At 33.5% G+C, this 19,213-nt stretch overlaps 1 protein-coding gene across 10 annotated transcripts in view; it reads right to left on the reverse strand.

Moving 5' to 3' along the window:
• Positions 1–19,213, reverse strand: part of CCSER1 (coiled-coil serine rich protein 1) — a 1,261,997-nt gene that overhangs the window by 869,848 nt on the left and 372,936 nt on the right. The window lies entirely within an intron of this gene.

Consider the following 19,213-nt stretch of genomic DNA (forward strand, 5'->3'; position numbering starts at 1 on the left):
TAGCCTTTATTGGAAATATGTCTAAGTACAATCTAAGTCAAAATACAATCTTTTCTAAGTCAAAATACAATCTAATTTAAATGTTGTAGAAAATAATGAACTGAAATGATTTTCCTTTAAATTATCTTGCTTTGACTTCTTTACTTGTTCTTTACACATAGCATTAGCATGATAAAGAATATCTAGAAAAGTAACAATTGACTCAATCACTATTAGGGAGAAGAATACTCTGATCTCTGCATTAGGCATAAGCTATACCTAAGAAATATCAACTGTATGCAATGGAATGAGAATGCTAAGGTCCTTAATATCACCTCTATTAATATCTGTATTTTATGTAAGAATTGTGTTCATTATGTTATGTTGAATTTGGCCTGCTTTTTTAGTTACTGAGCAAAGCCACAGCCTGAGGATGTACATATTCTTTCCTTGTAGGCTCAATCATACCAATATGCACTGATAAGAAGAACTCAAGAGAGAAAGAACTAGGCAAGAAGAAAAAAATTTCTTTCTAAGACCTTACATTCTTAGGTCTAGATCTTACACTGTCAAAATATTTCAGCCAATGCTTGTGCACGATAAGGCTGAGAACTAGTTTTTACACATGAAAGGCAGCCCTTGAAACTCAGATCTGATATCACAAGTGGGATACCATATCTTATAAGAAAATGTGTTAGAGACTTGCTGTACTCTATATTTACTTACCTGTTGTTACTCCCCTGTCTAGATTTAGATGCAGGATTTTCTTACAGTCTTTTTATGTAGTATGTGTATTTTGAATTTCCCTGGAGAAAAATGATGTTTACAACACTCTCTGAATATATACGACAATGAAAAAAAAAATTTTTTTAAAGGAGTCATGTTTTTAGGGGGAGTCCTTAAAGGCAAAGTAAATTTTGAACAGAAAAAAATCATGGCTAAAAATGTGAACTCATTCACAGGAATAGGGGATAGTGGTTGACAGTCAGGGAAATCTGAATGCAAAAAAGAGTAGCTTTGCTTCCTTTCTATTGGGAGGCATGGGCAGAGGGAGGCTGTCACTCTTAAAAATGGAATCAAATTTTAAGGTGCACATAAAATGATCTCTTTAAGTTATGAATCGTGGTAAATTTTATTAATTTTATATCCACTAGAGAATTACAATGATTTTAGGGGAAACAATTAGAAATAAATCACGATTATGACATTTCATTAATTATGCTATAATATTTCAGGTAATCTATGATCTCTCTCTCTTCCCATTAAAAGTCTCCTAAAGTCTAGTCAAGATATGTATCTGTACACTAAGGGATATAAGGGACCTCCCAATGTGGAAAATCTCCCTCTATTACTAATGTTGGTGTTATTTGAAGTAGCTTGATCATTTTCTGTAGAGAGAATGAACACATTTGAATAGAAGGGTTGTAACCCACCAGAAGGACAAAAAATTGGAGCATAGGAAACTCAAAAAGATGAATTCTATCAAATACGAAGCACTATCGAGTTATTGATAGAATAGTCTTCATAAATCTGCACATCTAGGCATAAACAATCCATTTGCCCCACGTATATTTTTTTCAGAAATACTTATATGAGTACAAAGCTCTGGAAAAGTGAATTCAGTAAAGATAAAAATACTTTTTCCCCTTCCCAAGAGATATGCTTATATTCCAACAGTTGCAGTAAAGAAATAATAGGTTAGTTTTTGCCCTTGGCTTTTGAAAAATATGATTTTCAAAATAAAAATAATAATAAAATAAATAATTAAAAAATAATAAAAAATATTATTTTTTTTAATAATAAATATGATTTTAAAAATAAGCCTTTGGAATTTCATGCCTAATAAGAGGCTTCCTGAAGGCCTGGATTCAAATCAGGCCTTGTCTACAAACAGGATTTAGGATGGGCACTGGTCACACCAAGTGTAATTTGTCATGAGGTCTTGGGTCACCCAGTTTCAGTTGGAGGTCTAAAAAGTAACTGTACCATGTAAGCAATAGATCATACTAAATGAAGCCTCCCTGAAACTCCTGACACCATGGCTTGGATGAGCTTATCAGTTTGGCAATATTTCATTCATTGTGTCATAAAAAGAGTTTTAGGAAGACTACGAGTATGCCTACAATTCCACTGAAAAGGAAAATTGCAATCTCTGCACTCAGGACTTTTTTGAACACTGACAAACACATCTCTTTCCTTGGCCAATTTTAATTTGTATTCTTTCAATGTAATAAATCTTAACTATAACAACTCTTACTACTGGAGTCCTCCGCCAGAGGGCCAGCTCTGGGGGGTCCCAACCAATCAGGTCCAGTCACTTGCCCTAAAATTCAAACAGGAAAAATTAATGTTGAAAAGCAGGAACTGAACCTAAATTAATATAGCTATACAAGTAGACAAGGGAAACAGCATCCTTAGCCTGGTCTTCAGGGTACTGCCATAAACTCTCAGATTATTTGGACAATAGGTCCAGAAATATGTACAAACAGTCTTGGTTAAACTGCGATCTTGTTGATCACTACCTCATGATTGGTCAGACAGAGCTTTGTTGCAGTGATAAGAAAGTTGCTGTTGCCTGGGGGATAGTTTTGTCTCATCACAAGATGGTCATCAATCAGAACTTTTGCTCCTAGAATCCAAGGTGACCCAGAGCAAGGCAGACAAAAGTAAAATGGAGGCAGAGATGCCAAGGTTCATTATCCTGCTTTTAGGTACCCACTGAATATTTTCAGGCCCAACTGAGGACTCAGTTTTTTTTAGCAAAAGCAGCTTCCAAGTCCTTGTTATACTTTCAATGGTTTTTCTGTGAGTCCATCCATTGAATTATCAAAACTGAAAGGAGTTTAGAAGCTCCTGGACTTAAAATTGATGTCGAAAGGGAGAATGCTCTTATAGTTTGTCCCCTATCTTTGCACAGGATAATAAAGACAATGTTTTTATCCCAGAAGAGAAGATAGACAGGTTTGCAAACTGTTTACATAAAAGACAGTCTCCTAATCTCAGGGGTTTTCTGTAATGTACCTTTCCTACACATGCAAATAAGCCCTGGTCCTTCTCATGGAGTCCCTGAGAACTGGGGCTTAGAAAACTGCAAAACTGCATTATCTTGGCTGCTGCTTTTGCTGTAGAAAACTCTTTTGTCTCTGACCCAGATGCTACATGTCTTTCTGCCAATATCTGTGAAACTGTGACAGGCTAGTCATTAGCATAAAATCAGAGTGAAATCTCACATACTTTCACAACTTCTGACTTGATGGCTTAACACTAATCCAAAAGATGTCTTACCAATTACTCATCACCTATTCTGACAAAGACTTATTAACTAGAAAATTAATTCTAAGTGTACTCAAGTGGCCAGTTTGAAAATGGCTTCAGTTACATAAGATGCCTTTAAATTGCAGTGAAGAGACCTATAGGTGGAGTTAAAGAAGTGTACTGTCAGGCATTCTTGCCTGAAAAACAAACCTTACACTCCATGCTCGATAAGCAAACTCATTTTGTGTTGTGAAGGTTCAAGGCACTGCTGCAATGGACTCAGTCATGGGATAGCTGGTAATTTGAGGTGACAGTACCTATTTACTCTGTGACATCCTGTGTACTCTCTTCAGACTTAATTAAGAACAAACAAAAACAATCACCCACAAGGTTTTGAAATGATTATTTTCATTGGTTACTAAATTTTCCAAATCTAATTCCCCTCTAGAAACATTTATGAATGCAAGTAACCCATTTCAAATGCTTTACAAATGCAGGCTTTAGTGCCCTGCATATTTACAATTTATTCCTATATAGGAAAGGCCTAGTCTCAAATTACACCTAGCAGGGAAGAGTGAAATTTAGGTACCTATAGTTAAGATTTTTTATAGTAACTTAGCATGTTTTTAGGTTGCTATTTTTTTTTATCAGTTCTGTGAAAAGCCTCTCTATATAAAGCCCTTATAATTTCTAAATTCAACAACTACTGAGGGAAAAGCAAACAAATGACACAATAATATGAAACGTGGACAATTGCTTCTGAACTCCTACTGTGAGATCTATTCAGTCTCTGATTCTTTGCTTTGACAAACAGGTACTGCTAGCAAATGTCAGTCAGATAAATATCCGGGCCCTCAGTGCTGTGTTTTCATGAATCAAATTTTTAGAAATATTTTGAATTAAATGTGAATATGTATAAAGCATAAGTATTATTTTCAAAATCATCAAATGATTTTGTTAAATTCCTTTTCCTCATTCTTGAGACCAACCCCAACTCCAAACACAAAGGAAAAACCAAAAACAAACAGAAAAATTCTGTTTTCAGGGATCCACCTGCCTTTATAATATTATGTAAACAAAACTTCATTAGGACTGTGATACTGAAAATTGACATTTTTAAAATAATGAAAACAACATTCATACATTTTTGGCAGTAAATATTGTAAAGGACTTTATAGTTATGCAAAATAACAGTTGAGCCTACTAAAAGATAAAAGCTTTTTTTTCCCCCCTTTATCTAGCATATACACTGGTAATTCAGTTCTGACTTGATTTATTGAGTGTTACCAGTTTGTCACAACTGAGAACTTAAGTGACTGAGCCTTATTTGCATCAAAACAACTTTATTGTGGTGCATGAAGCTTAGTTGGATAGCATTGCTATTATTGATGCCATTGTTATCACACAGTAAAAACAGAAAAAGAATAACATCTATGAGGCTGACTAGAATAAGTGCACTTCTCACTTTCCTCCTGCTGAGTGAAAACTCCATTTTCATCTAAACCACAGAATATATCAGTGAACTTAATGGGATCTGACAGTCCATCTTAAATAGTGTCATTAGGTAACAAAGAGGAATCTGAAGCTATATTACCCTTGGTCATTTTGATGACTGTTTCTTTTTCTCTCAATTTGAACAGATAGATAACTGGAATTTCCCATCAAAAGGATTTCTGAAATTTTGTGCTTTTTAATCTGGGTTTCTCTAGGGATATTCCTTTCAATTCAAATCAATGTCTTAAACAAATGGTAGAAAACTACGGTTAATAATCTCTAGGGATATTCCTTTCAATTCAAATCAATGTCTTAAACAAATGGTAGAAAAATACGGTTAATAAGGTGCTGAGTTGAGTCATAAGACTGTATAAATAATGAAGTAAATATGATAATAACTTATGGAAATTATAAGATCAAAAAATTATTCAAAGGTGAAAAGTAAATTGAGAAACATCTTATTCATAAATTTCCTTTAAGGAAATGGTGTGGAATGAAATTTTTAAAAATTAAAGTGGCAAGTTTCAGCATGTGCACAGTAGATAAATAATGCTAGTTGTTAGGTAGGTTAGCCATAAACAGGTAGATATGGGAAGGAACCACGAAGGACAGACATTAAGATTCATGAGTCTTAAAACCAGAACCACTGGGAACCTTAGCAGAACAGGTAAGGGTCTGGACAATGAAAACCAGAATGTCCAACCTTTCCCAAGCTAGATAATTATAACTGTTTGAGGGAACTATGTGTTAAAATCATAGGGAACCTTGTTGAAGCAGACAAGCTTCAGACAATGGGGACTGGTCTGCCACAAACTCCCAAGGGAACTATTAGTCTAGCAAGATCTCAATAACTGGTGACTGAAAACCCCTGTGGCCACTTCTGCTTCCAGGGCAGACCCCTTCTAAAATACTATTATTGAATATATAATAGGCCATTTCCTGGAAAAGGATTTGTGGTACTAGAGTGACTAAAAACATTTATTTGTACCCACAAAGCAAAGGACAGAGTTAGGTCGGAAATTAGGCTACTGTAGGGGGCACAGCTGAGCGGCTGGAAAAAAGACCAGCCCGCCAAAGGTGACCAGAAAGTTCGCAGCAAGGTGGATGGAAAGTTCCACTGACTCTTCGCACCCACCTATCACTCAACAGGACCCCCTCCCATCCTAGTCTATAAAAACCCTGGGCAGCCAGGGCCACTTGCGATTTTCTCCAGGTCCCTATACCCCAGGGGTCTGGGAATTTCGCCGGACAGCCAAATTCTAGTAAAGCTTGCTTTGCCCACTTTTCTGTCCCATTTTATTTGGCTGCTGACTGTGCCCGCTGAGATCCGCCGAGTTTACATTTGGTCCCGCCATTGAGCCCACCGAGCCCTTCCGAGCTTACAGACAGTGCCAGTTTTGAAAATAATGTGTGTTTATATAACATCCTAGCATTTATGGCTCAAATATATATACATGCATATAAAGGTACACATAAATATAGAGAGATATTAATTTCCATGTGTATAGCAGAGAGAAAAATATATTAGTCACACATTTATGGAAGCTAACATCCATAAAAGACCCTATATGCTATATAAGTTGCTATGTCTTTTTTGAATTTAAATTCCTTTGAATTAGGGATACTAATTGTCACCATTGTACTGATTGTTAAAGTTAGATCCAGATATTCAGTAACTTGCTCCAGATCACACAATTTCATGGGTTGGATATAGGATTTGAAACCAAGCAATCTGAACCTTGCATTTGTGCTTCTAAGATCACTGGCTTTCCTGTGACAAAGGCAGAGCAAAAGTGATTTTTAGAGGCAAGAAAACTGACTTAACGAAATTATAATTTTTATCAGTCATAGAGCAGGAGCAGAGACAGTAGGAGTGAGCCCTCTCCCCCTTGCACTTGATTTTCTTTGGTACTTTTCTTCAGTTTCTTTGTTTTATCATGTTGTTCTCTGGCTTCCAGCTTTGATACTCAACAATTTCAACAACCTTTTCTTCCAAATACTTTCTTTTCACCCTTGCTATTTTTCTCTTCACTTCCCTATCTACAGCTTTATGACAGAGTGAAAGGTATAAATGTTTAGTATCTGGAACTTTCCCATGGTTGTAGTGCCAAAGAAATTTTCTAATCCAATGAATCAATAAATGGTAGAATTTCAAATACTGAAAACTTCAGTGCAGAATTTTAGAAAGAGAAGAGTATTTCATATCTTGGACCTCTATCATGCATGACCACAATACATGCATGATCATAAAACAACAAATGTTTACTACTTGCTTACTAAATTTTAGCCCCTGCTATGCACTACAAATAAGTATGGCTTGTAACTCTTACCATGAGCCCAATACTGTTGTTTCTGTTTTTCATGTATAGCAACAAAGGCTTGTAATAGTTATGTACAGAGACTCAGGCACAAGATCTTCGAAGAGGTGGACCCAGGTCTAGTGCTGGAATTCCATCATTTCCTAAACTTTCTATTATGCTGTCCTGTAATTTCACTTACACATATAGCTAGATCTAGAAATCAATACAAATATATCAATTTTTAAATTGGAGGGGAATAAAAAGGGATATAATGAGATAGTGAGAGAGGAATCCTGATGCTAATTTAGTATTCTGATATTGAATTATTATTTATTAACCACTTTTCAAAGGATTTTAAGGAATAATTGAATGCTGTGATTTCCTTAGTTCTGAGAATCAATAATATGGCTAAAACATTTGCATGAGGGGCATGGGTGAAAAATAATAGATTAATTAAAGTTGTTGGAAATAGCTTTCTTGGTCTCTTCTCTATGGAAATATCCCTTATCATAAAAAATTTACTACACAGGGAGAAATAATTTGCAAGCATATATTGTGCCATTTATTATAAACTTGAAGATAATGCTATTGAACAGGCAAACTGACCTTACTTTGGAGATCAATTGAGCATTAATCCCACTAACCACTCATGGTTTGAGCAAAAATGTAGACCTGTCCTCTTAAAGGTGAAATTAATAGGAAAATAAAAGATCTTATATATTTTTTCTGTGGTAATAAAAAATTATTTTAGATATTATATGTATATGTATGTATCTACATGTGAAATGTAATTTGTTAAGTTTAAGAACTCTTATGAATCTGAAACATATATGATTCATATGTATTTTATCAGGAATATTGCTTTCACATCTCTATGTCAAGTGGGTTTTTCCAAATAATTAGATTTGAATATTTTGAATAAGGCAGCATTATCTACCAAATCAACTGACTCTACAAACTTGCCTTAGCACCTAGGTTGATCAGTAAACTAGCCATGATCTACCTGTGTTCACCAATTTGCTCCATTCCTCATGCATAGCCTAGGGTCAGTGTTTAAGGTCACCCTGATTTTCGTTATTTTCACGATTTTGTTGTTCTTCCCCTTTCTGAGAATTCAAGGTCTCTATGTATTAGTACCATGGAAAACCAACCTGTTCACAAATTCAAAGTGAATTACCACTACCTATATAATCACATATTGATCTCTACATTCACTCACTACCTTTGATTCCCATAACATTGAATTTATACCTTCTAGATTTTATTTATTTAGTCAGTTGGTTAGATAATTGTCTGTTAGGGTTGTTATCCTTTGATATAATTATTTTATGCTTCTCATAGTCTCTATAAAACTTAGAGATAGGAAGTAAGTCTTACTTATTTTGGGCCTCATTTTATAGTTCATTCAACATTTATTTGCCAGGCCTGTTTTGGGGTACAATGCAATGTAGACACAGTTCCTATACACTCAGAGCATATATTCTACAGAATGACAATTGAATTATAACAAAAATAAATGTAAACTTGAAATTGCAACAAATGCTAAAAGTGAGCAGTCTCTAGTCCTGAGACAACTCATGACAAGTTATACTACCACATCAAGAAGTCACAGGAAATTCTGCTATGGAAGTCTGAGTTTAATTATCATTCTTTCATTTAGCTTGTATGTGCTGAGAGCTTACTATGCTCCTGAGAATGTTGTAGCCACTTATACTAAATCATTGAACAGCCACCATCCTTAGGGTTATATTCTAGGGAAGGGGTTCTTAAACATATTTGTGCCCTGTACCCTTTTGTTAGTTTTATAAAACCTATGAACCCCTTCTTGGAACTGTGTATTTAAATGCATAAAATAAGACACTTAGGATTATAAGAGAAAGCCTTACATTTCAAAATAATGCCTAAAATATTAAAAACAGTACTGTGTTATAGTAATTCATTTCTTTATTAATAATTTAAATAAAATTAGATATGGTATCATATCTAATAGCTGGTGTAACTTAAAATTATGATGAACTTAGGTGACATTTTTAAATGTCTTCAGTAAGTCTAGTAAGAATTAAAAGTACATATACAGTTTGAATTTGTGACAAAATCACAGGCATTGTTGATATTGCTGTAGCTTGTTGCCTAAGTTTGTTCTTGAAGAAAATGTTAAGTTTCACTTGAAGGTTAATGAAAATACGGATGACTTTACTTTTCTAAAAATGCGTCCAATCTCATTCATCCTCATTATCAAATATAATAACATTACATGTTTCTGAAATTCTTTAGATATATATAATGAAAAAGTTATAACAAAAATTTATAACTTTTGTGTTTTTATGAATTTTGTGATTTGAATAATTTTCCATGGAAATACTATAATCCATTTGTCTAGTACTTTCATACAAATAAAATTTTGTTTCATTTTATTAACATTTATGAAAATATCAGAAGGCAAAATAACTTACATCATGTCAAAACCAGAAAAACAAAATAAAATGTTTTATCTTGAATGATCCATTCCATTCTACAAAGTCCTCACTGCTATATTTCATAACAATACAATTATTATGATTTCATTTCATTATTTCTGCAGAAAAATTAATTCTCTATGGAGACACTCTAGAGACCCTGTAAGATAAATATTTCAAATATTTCAAGTAGAGAACAAGCGACTAATCCATCAATGGATTAATTTGGTTTTATAAGCATGTTAAAATATTACTTAAAATGAACCAATGGACAGGCTGTTACAGAATATAATATATCATGCTACAAACCAATGCTTAGTGCATTCAATCTAAAGTTTACGAGAGGAAGAAATCTGAGAACAGGGCAAATTAAAGCTGTCAAGCAGTAAAATTATGTAAGTAAAGCTTTTCAAGGGAATACTTTTTAAAAAGACTTCCTATGTAACTGAGGTCAATAGTGACAGTATACCTACTTATCTTCCACAATATCCTGCCAAAAAAAAAAAAAAAAAAAGAAAGAAAGAGAGAGAGAAAGAAAACTTAAATGATGTGTTTAAAAAAAAAAAAAGTAGGAAAATTAAATTCTTCAAGCATAACTTAGAGAATGTCACAATGCATTATTGATGAGAGTGAAAAGAGACATCCCAGTGCATTACGGGCCCTAAAGCCATCCCTTTGCAACTTACATGCCAACAAATGTAAACTGAAAAAAGAGGGTAGGAAAGACAAAACAGAGTGATTTACAACAATTGCTATAAAGATAAAATACATCCTATATCTGAAAATAATTGGAGAATATCTGAGCAGATCAGAGCAGGGACTGGTGAAAAAGGGTTTCAAGGTAAGCACAATTTAAAAGATCAGATGCCTTTTAAAGGGACAGGCAAAATTTAGGCATAGTTTAAGGAGACAGATGCAAACGTGAATGCTTTGAAAAGTCGTGTGAGAGAAAAAATACAAAAATGTGGAAGAATGATATTCTTGGCTATTGCATGATAAGTAAAAAAGGAAAAAGAGAAAAAAATTTAGGGCCCTAGAAAAGAAAAAGTGAACCATAAATTTACATTTCACAACTCCTCTCCCACCAACATATACCTTAAAAAAAAAAAAAAAAAAGAACATAAGAAAATCCTATAAAGTACCTAGACTTACTATACTGTATGAAGAAGGAACAATTAAACTAGGAATGTTGTCTAAAACCCCAATAGCACAAAGATGAGAAGATAATTAAGTCTTTAAGTCTTTATGGAGCTACTACAGAAAAATAGGAAGCAAAATTCCTCAAACATATCAACTGAAAATAAGACCCTCAAACACAGCAAATGCAAAGCAGGAAAAAACTCAAGTTAAATACAGTGCAGAATTAAATATACTCAAAGGAAATTCTGATATATCAAATAATACTGAATTACCAATTCAAAATTCAAACACAAAAATGGAAAGAAATGGATAAATGGACAAAAGAGTTGATTGACTTCAAGCAAAAAAAAAAAAAAAAAAAAAAACAGGGTTCAATTAAAGTTTTTGAAATGAACAATACATTACAGACTAGCCAAAAGAGAAAAAAACAAAATTTTATTAATGTTCATTGAAGAAAGGTAGGAAAACAGATGGATTATAGTGTGGTGGCTCAGTACATTATGGAGATATCAAGTGGTGGAGGAAAGCTACTCCCCTCATGGTTGCTGGGAAATATAAGAAAGAGGAAGGGGCTGGGGTTCAATATCCCTTTGAGGGCCTGCCCAGTGATGTGGCTTCCTCCCACTAGGCCCTACTACTTAAGGTTCCACACCTCCCAGTAGCAACATAGGTTGGTAACCAAGCCTTTAATATATGAGCCCTAGGGGGACATTTAAGATCCAAACCATAAGGGATAGATACATATAGATATAATCTTTTAGTTTACCATTTATCATCCCCCATTTTGCTTGTAAATATAAAACACTGAGAATAAATTAGCCATGACCATATATAACAATGAATTTCAAATCTGGATAAAAATTTATTTATTTATTTATTTATTTATTTATTTAGAAACCTGGGGTTGAACCTAGGAGTGCTTTACCACTGAAATACACCTCCAAACTTTTTCATATATTATTTTGTAAACAAATTCTTGTTAAATTGCTGTGGGTCTCACTATGTCACTATGTCACTATGTCACAGTTGAGACTGGCCTGCAACTTGTAATCCTCCTGTCTCAGCCTCCCAAGTCTCTGAAATTACAGGCTTGTGCCACTATGATTCACTTGAAATTTAATCATAATCCTGTAGCCAAGTGGAATTTTATTCAAGTGAAACAATCCAGTGTCTTGTAACCTGTATGTCATTAAGTTCTCATCACTGATATTACTTTAGAGACTATAATTTACTGTAAAATATCTTGAGCATGAAGATGAAGAAAGGAAGATGGAAGAAAGGCATAAAAATAAACAAAAAATAGAAGTGACATACACAGGTAAATAGAACAAAGAAAAATTAGTAGAAATATAAGGTGAGCAAAGAATAAGGAATATCTTGATTATCAAATATTAATTTGATATAATGTAAGCAATTCAACAGAGCTAATTCTAAAAACTATATAAACTGAGAAAATATTCTAAGGAGCCCAGAATCTAAACATTTAAAGGATTTACCTGGGAAAATAAATCCAAAAATTCTCTTAGGAACACATCCTTTTAGATAAAGACAAACCTTCAAAACTTCAGGCAAAAGTAGCAAAGTGGCATTCAATGGACAAAAGCAAAATGATCAGAATAGCAACAGAAGTTGCAAAACAAAAACAAAAAGCAAGACAACAAACAAGCAAGAAAACTGGATGTCAAGGGTGGAGAAAAAGGTTTTCAACATACAGGACTTGGTGAATTGTATTAATTAGGCCTCCTTGGAGAATATACTATAAATAAATTTGAATCAAATTTAATGATAGTAATAACCACATGTTAGAATTTTCCCCATTTTACTGAGAAAAAAAAAAAAAGGAACATTAGTGAGAGTTTGAATGAGAAGGCTGAAATCAAAGCAGCATTAGTAACAGAATTGGTCATTAGCCCAGGTTTTCAATTATCAGGTAATTAAACCTAGATCTTCAATTTTCACATCAATGTACTTCTAATTAATTCACAGAGTTCTCCGCATTTTAAAGAAATCCAGGTCAAGCTAGAGAGTATAGACACCTGTTCAAGTCCACTACTGTCTCACACTCAGTCCAGAGCATAGTGATCAAGGGAAAGGACATAATGAACTACAAGCTGTGTGATGCAGTATAAGTCATGAGCACGGTTTAATCAATTTCAGAACATATTCTCAATCTTTCAGCTATTTGCAAATAGGTCTAGGTATTCCTGATAATCAAAACCCTCACAACTAAAAAGGTGAAGATTTAAAGCATTTTAAAGAAATATTAGCACCAACACATTATAGTTCATATGTTTGGGTATGCTTTGTTACATATGTTATGTCATGATCGAGAAATATTAAAATTAAGGAATATTAAAACATTAAGCACAGACTCCCATCTCCTCTTCTCTGAAAATGTGATTAATGGCCCCTAATAGGATTCCTGTGAAGACAATTTAGATTCTCATGTGAAAACAGTGTCTGGATATTGAATTTGTAATATAATTCAAAATACAGATTCATTATTAAAAATGGGTGCTATCTTCTTTACTATTCTTTAACGTTATCTATGACTCCTTGTACACATAGAAAATAAGTTTCAATTATATTTTTTGAACTACTACTTTACTGGCATTTTTCTGTCACCAAAATAATTGAGAAAAGACTTCCTGTCCTTACATTGTGTTCTTTTCGTCTATGAGTCAAGGTAGATACAGGTGTGTCAGGGCTATACCTATGTCCCCTTGATGAGTACTGCCCAATATTACTGAGTAGCTTTCTGTACTAATTTGCAATCAACATAGATTTTCAAAAATATTCTCATGAATTTTGCTGCTACAATATAACATAAAATGATCTCTAATGTCCACCACTACTAACAAAGTTCTCCCTAAAAATTGAGGTAGGTGGAAAATGATTTGCAGGGTTTTAAATCTTAAACAAAAACTTTATATAAAATGCTTATAAATAAATGTCATGTAAAATTTAATGCAAATATTTAGTCTGATCAAGTTTTAATAGATTACAAATGTTTCAAAATCTACCAGTAGGTATTTAGAATTTGGTGGTTAACATTATTTTCTTCTTATCCTAATACAAGAATTTACATATTATGCCAGCACTTAACAAAATGTCAGATACAAAAGATAAGTTGGGGATCTTGGAGACATGCAGATTCTGATTCTGTAGAGCCCAGAGTGTCCAACCTTAGCTGAAGGTTGGTAAGAATGCTCCTGGTACATGGACCACATGTTGAACAGAAAGGTATTAGAGAACACTTAAGTGCAGATGTTATATTGATGAGAAAAAATACAGGAGTGTGTATAATAAATGATTAGCTTCTCTGGGCATTAAAGCTGACCCCAAAGTTCTCTATAATAAAATTGATTGGTGCTTTTATAAATATTATATTTTTAAATTAGTATCTTCCAGAGTACCAAAGCATGGAAATGTCTCAATAGAGGTATTATGATATTGTTACCAAGGCAATATGACCTACACAAAGGAAATTTTAATAACTAAGATGAGCAGCCAAGCATAAAGTGACATAATAACAAGGCCTGATTGGTATAACAGTTAATACATCTTCCTTGCAGTGTGGCTGAATTGATTTCCCATCCTAAATTGTTGAAAAGTAAGCACCAATGTTAAACCTTCCAAATTGTTTTGTGATGTGAAAAGTTATTTAATTATATTTCTATTAGTCTCACTTTATCTGCTTTTTTTTTTTTTTTTTTTTTTTTTGCTGCTCAGGTAATGGGAAAAGCCTGTGACAGTTAAAAACTCTGAATGAATACATTTGAGTTTTCTCTATGAATTTTAAGTAATCAATGTAATTTTTAATTTCAAAAACACATGTTGATATAATTTATATTTGATACAACTTTAAAGTAAGAACTTGGCATAGTATACCAAAATTTGCAATAATGAAATATGAGCTGTTGAGTAAATATATGAGAGAATTTGATCTAACGTTACACTTCAAATCATGAGTTATTTTTCATATTCTTTTCTGAGGCACATAGAAAAATCCCCATCATTACTTCAATTTTCTCAGTGATTTTTGAATTGAGACAAAAATGAAATGACAATAAAACAGTAACACATAGATTCCAGGTAATAATAGAAACCATCTGATCTTTTGGGATTCTTTTTTTTAAATTATTCTATTTTATTTTATTTTTTACAGACTGCTTTATCTGTTTAATTCCTACTAACAGTAACTGTGGGGCTCAACAGTAAATGTTTTAGTATAGATAATAAATACACATGGTAAAACAGACTGGCACATTTTATTATCCCCATTGACAAGCCTTATGGCAAACGTAAACTGTAAACCATTGTTTAAACGAAATATTTCACTCACTTGTTCAATAGAATTAAAGACCTGGTAATGGTCTGTGACTTTGGCAACATAATTATTTCATCTTTGAAACAGAAAATGAAGAATGTATACTTCTGAAGAGTAAATAGTATATTCTTTGTCAAAGCAACTGCTGTGATATCTGGAACATTCTTTGTTTCCTTAAACACAAACATTGTATGAGTCCCTGGAATGTAGTAGACATTCAATAAATAAATGGCATTGTTTTTCTTCTTTTAACACCATGAATGGAATTTTTTAATGAATAAAAGAATCATTTAATCAATGGACAAATTAATCAACAAAAACATCCTCAAATACTAGAATATTGAATCCTAGGACAATGACTGTCCCTTGTGAAAAATAAATGTGACAAATGACTTCGATGAGGGAATTACGAGAAAACGCAGAAACTAAATAGATTGAAGTCTTCCACTTTATTCCCATAAAAATAGTATAGCAAAATCGAAAAATCTCTAGACATCTACTAAAATTCCCAGTTATAAACTCCAAGCTGTAATGAACTCCAAAATAAACAGTGGGTGAGGAAAAACTACACAAAATCTGCAGGGTATCAGAAATTGTGCAAAAGGAGCAAGGATAAGCAGCAGTCGCTTGGTGGCCATAAGTCAAAACACGGTAGAGAAATATGGACTCAAATTGATGGGTGAATACAAGGGGACCATGGTAAATCCAGAAGGCAAGGGAGGAGTCTCTGAACTGTGGAATCTCAAAACTAAGAAACCTAAAATCAATCCCTTTCAGGGCAAAGTACCACACTGGAAAGGAATTTGGGAGTGTGTAATACAAGTTGGCCTAGTTAAAAACAGTAAGGATAGAGATGCAAGGAGGTCAGAATGGATCCTTGGGAGGAGTACTGAGGAGGCCGATGCTAACAGGTCAATCTATTTGATCATTTCATGAAAAGAACAATGGAAAGTTCAGAGTTAGAAAACAAGAAAAGCCAATCTACCCTATTCTTCTGTCTATAAAAATAATTTCCTTGATATGCAATAATGAAAGTTTTTGTAGAATTCCAATAAGAATGATTTTTAAGAAAAAGAAAATTCAAAGCAAAATACTATATTTTGAAACATAATGCCTACATTCTTTGTCTATGGCTGTTTTCATGCTACAGCGCCAAAACGGTGACAGACTATGTTAATCAAAATATAAAATATTTATAATTTGTCCTTTATTTGATAGCTTTGCCTCCCCTTTTCTAGAAGAGCTCTGTGAAAAGCTCTGCTATGATTTGGATATGGTTTGACTGTGTCCCCCAAGGCGTCATGTGATGGAAGGAAGGTGGCTAGATGGCTCATATGTTGGGAGCATGCCTGCTGAGACGTGGTGGAGCCTTTTAAAGATGGGGCCTAGTGGGAGGACCTTAGCTCACAGAGAGAGCTGCTCTTGGAAGGGATCCTGTTGTTTTTTTGGTCCCTAAGCTCTGAGAGAGGAGTTGTTGTAAGACTGAACCAGACTCCTTAATCAGTCTCTCCTTCCTGTTCAGTGAAGTGATGTCTTCCTCTTGCATGCAGTCCTGTCATCCATGATGAGATCTTCACTATAGCAAAGAAAATGCTGAAAACATGCTCTTGAGAACTCCCTAAAACTGTGCACTAAATAACCTTTTTTGCTTTATAAGTTATCCTGCCTGGTATATTTTGTTATAAAAATGAAAAATGGACTAACACAAAGTCCAAAGTTTTTAAAGGATGAGAAAAAGTTGGAACAGTGGAAAATGAGCATAAAAGCAGAATGATAAAAAACAATATGAAAGGGCAAAAGAAAGGAAAATGTGGAGCCTCGAAGGGAAAATGAAAAAAATGGAAAGAAAGAAATGTATAAGATGGCAGGTTTGATTGTTTCTTATCATCCTAGGCCTACAGAAATGGAAGACTAAATGCACCTGCTGGATTTAAAGATCTAGGAATCATTTCCTTGGGAAGTAAATGATGAGAGAAAATGGAAAGTGTGAACTCTCTTGACATGTTTAGCTTTGGAGGATTTTAGAGAGATAGAACAGCAGATAGAGGAGGCTACCTGGTCACATGATACATAAGCTTCACTTAGAAAGTTAGCAGAGGTTTTTTGGTGATGTTCTCCCACTTTTAATTATAAGACTTGTCAAAAAGATCTTATAGTAATATGTTCTATCTATCCTTCTTATTCTTATAAGGAAAAAAAATCAGATTTCAAAAGAAGTTAGTTTATATTGCCTTATTATAAAGATCTTTTATCCTAATCATAACTTCAGTGTAATGCTTTCTGAATTTCCTGACAAACTGTTGAAAGCAAGTATTTATATAAGTCATGCTGACAGATTCCCTATTTAGTGCTGTTTGAGTAAAATATACTAAGAAAACTAGGTAGCTGACTTGTGAAAGACTCAAAGGGGCTGGGGGCATGGCTGGAGATGTGTGTGTGTGTGTGTGTGTGTGTGTGTGTGTGTGTGTGTGTGTGTGTGTGTGTACAGAATCCAGGCCGCTCCACTTTCTTGTAGAATTTTCAGTGAAGCTATGGAACAGTAACATGCATTTTAGTATAAAATAGCTCTCTACTTTGAAGTAACTTATTCTGTTCCAAATAAGCAACTGTACCCTGACTATTCTGACTCTAAATATGATTCAAGCATGTAATTATACTTTAAATAATTGACATTCAAAGGTGAAATGCAAGTATTTCCCTCTTTCCCATTTAAAAAGCTTAACAGGTTGTTAAAGGGACTTGTAAAATAAATATTCAGATTCAGAACCACACAAACTAATAAAAAGACACCTGGTGTGTAAAAGCTTATAATTTCAAAAGTACAAAAGTTAAAAAAAAAAAAGATGGAAACCTGCATATGAAACCCACTGAGGATTTTACTAAATTCAATGAGCAAATCTCTAGGAGAGTAAATACTCGTTTTTTGAGATTTTAAGGTCTTTATAAGGCAAGACAATTTTTAAAATTAACAATGAATGTTTATGTAGGGAGAAAAGAATATTTATGAATGTCATTTCCTTTATAGGTCTGTATTTTGTTTTCTACAATGGTCCTTTGGATAAAAGAAAAAGAAAAATCAGAAAAAGACTACATATTTTGTTCTTAAAATATTTCCACTCACATCAAACTAATTCACAGATATGACATGGCTAATAAAAAATGTGAACTATATTTGGAGTTATTTTTTCCAATTACTAATTAAAGTGAAGTATAATACCTGTTTTTATGGACAATCATTTGTCTGCTTAAAAATGTTTGCTTTGATAATATTAAAATTTTGTTTCTGATTAAGAGCACAAATTTGGGTACAGTTTCATTGACACAAATGCCCTATTGAAACTACTAACATGGTTGATTATTTAGCAGAATTAAAAAAAGACTATGATTAATGTCTTTTTAAATTTCTGTTTTGTATTTCCCCAATATGCTTTCAGCTGCATAGCTTAAGGCTGCTTACCTTAATCCATATTTGCCTCTCAGGTGTCTTATCCAATATCTGTCTCAGTGTCTAATATCTATGTTCAGTGAATGTCTATTTGTTTTCCTTAAGTTTATTTACAGAATGTAGTTCATTTGGCATTTTAATTCTCATATACAGAATACATCCACATGCATATCGAATATATGGTAAAAGTTATGTGAGAACAGATCACATGTTTTTTTTTTTTTTTAGAGGAAATACACATATTCTAAATATAGCTGCTGAGGGCTTATAAAGATGTAAATACTTTTTTAAAAATTTTTATGTTTTATTTTGCATTACCTATTATTTTGTATTACCTAACAGACTGCATGCAACATAATACATCACAAGATATTCTAGCAGGGGTAGATGACCATAACAGAGTTATTTTCATCAATCAGGAAAATGCTTCCTTAATCAAACCCCTGGGATACATATTAACAATTAACTCCAGGGATGCACCGATCTCTTTCCATCAAATCCACTGATAGGGAAAACAGACAACCCTTTTTTCCTTGCTCCTATTAGTGAACTTGTGGATATAGCTGTGGCCACTCCAGGGATAACCAAGTGTACATCAGTGATGCTAAGACCTGGAAGAATCTTGAGCCATATTTCAAAACCTGTACCTACAAAAAAAAAAAAAAATCCAACATCTTAAAATATTTAGAGGTGAAGAGGTTTGGCTTCTTTCCCAGTAAGACCCACCAGATGTAAACTCTTGAGTGACTTGAAAGGGAAACCATTTTCTCTTTAGAGAACAACTTTCCATAAAATTGGATTATCACGTGGTATT

The sequence above is a fragment of the Sciurus vulgaris genome (assembly GCF_902686455.1).
Source record: "Sciurus vulgaris genome assembly, chromosome: 9".
NCBI classification, from domain to species: domain Eukaryota; kingdom Metazoa; phylum Chordata; class Mammalia; order Rodentia; family Sciuridae; genus Sciurus; species Sciurus vulgaris.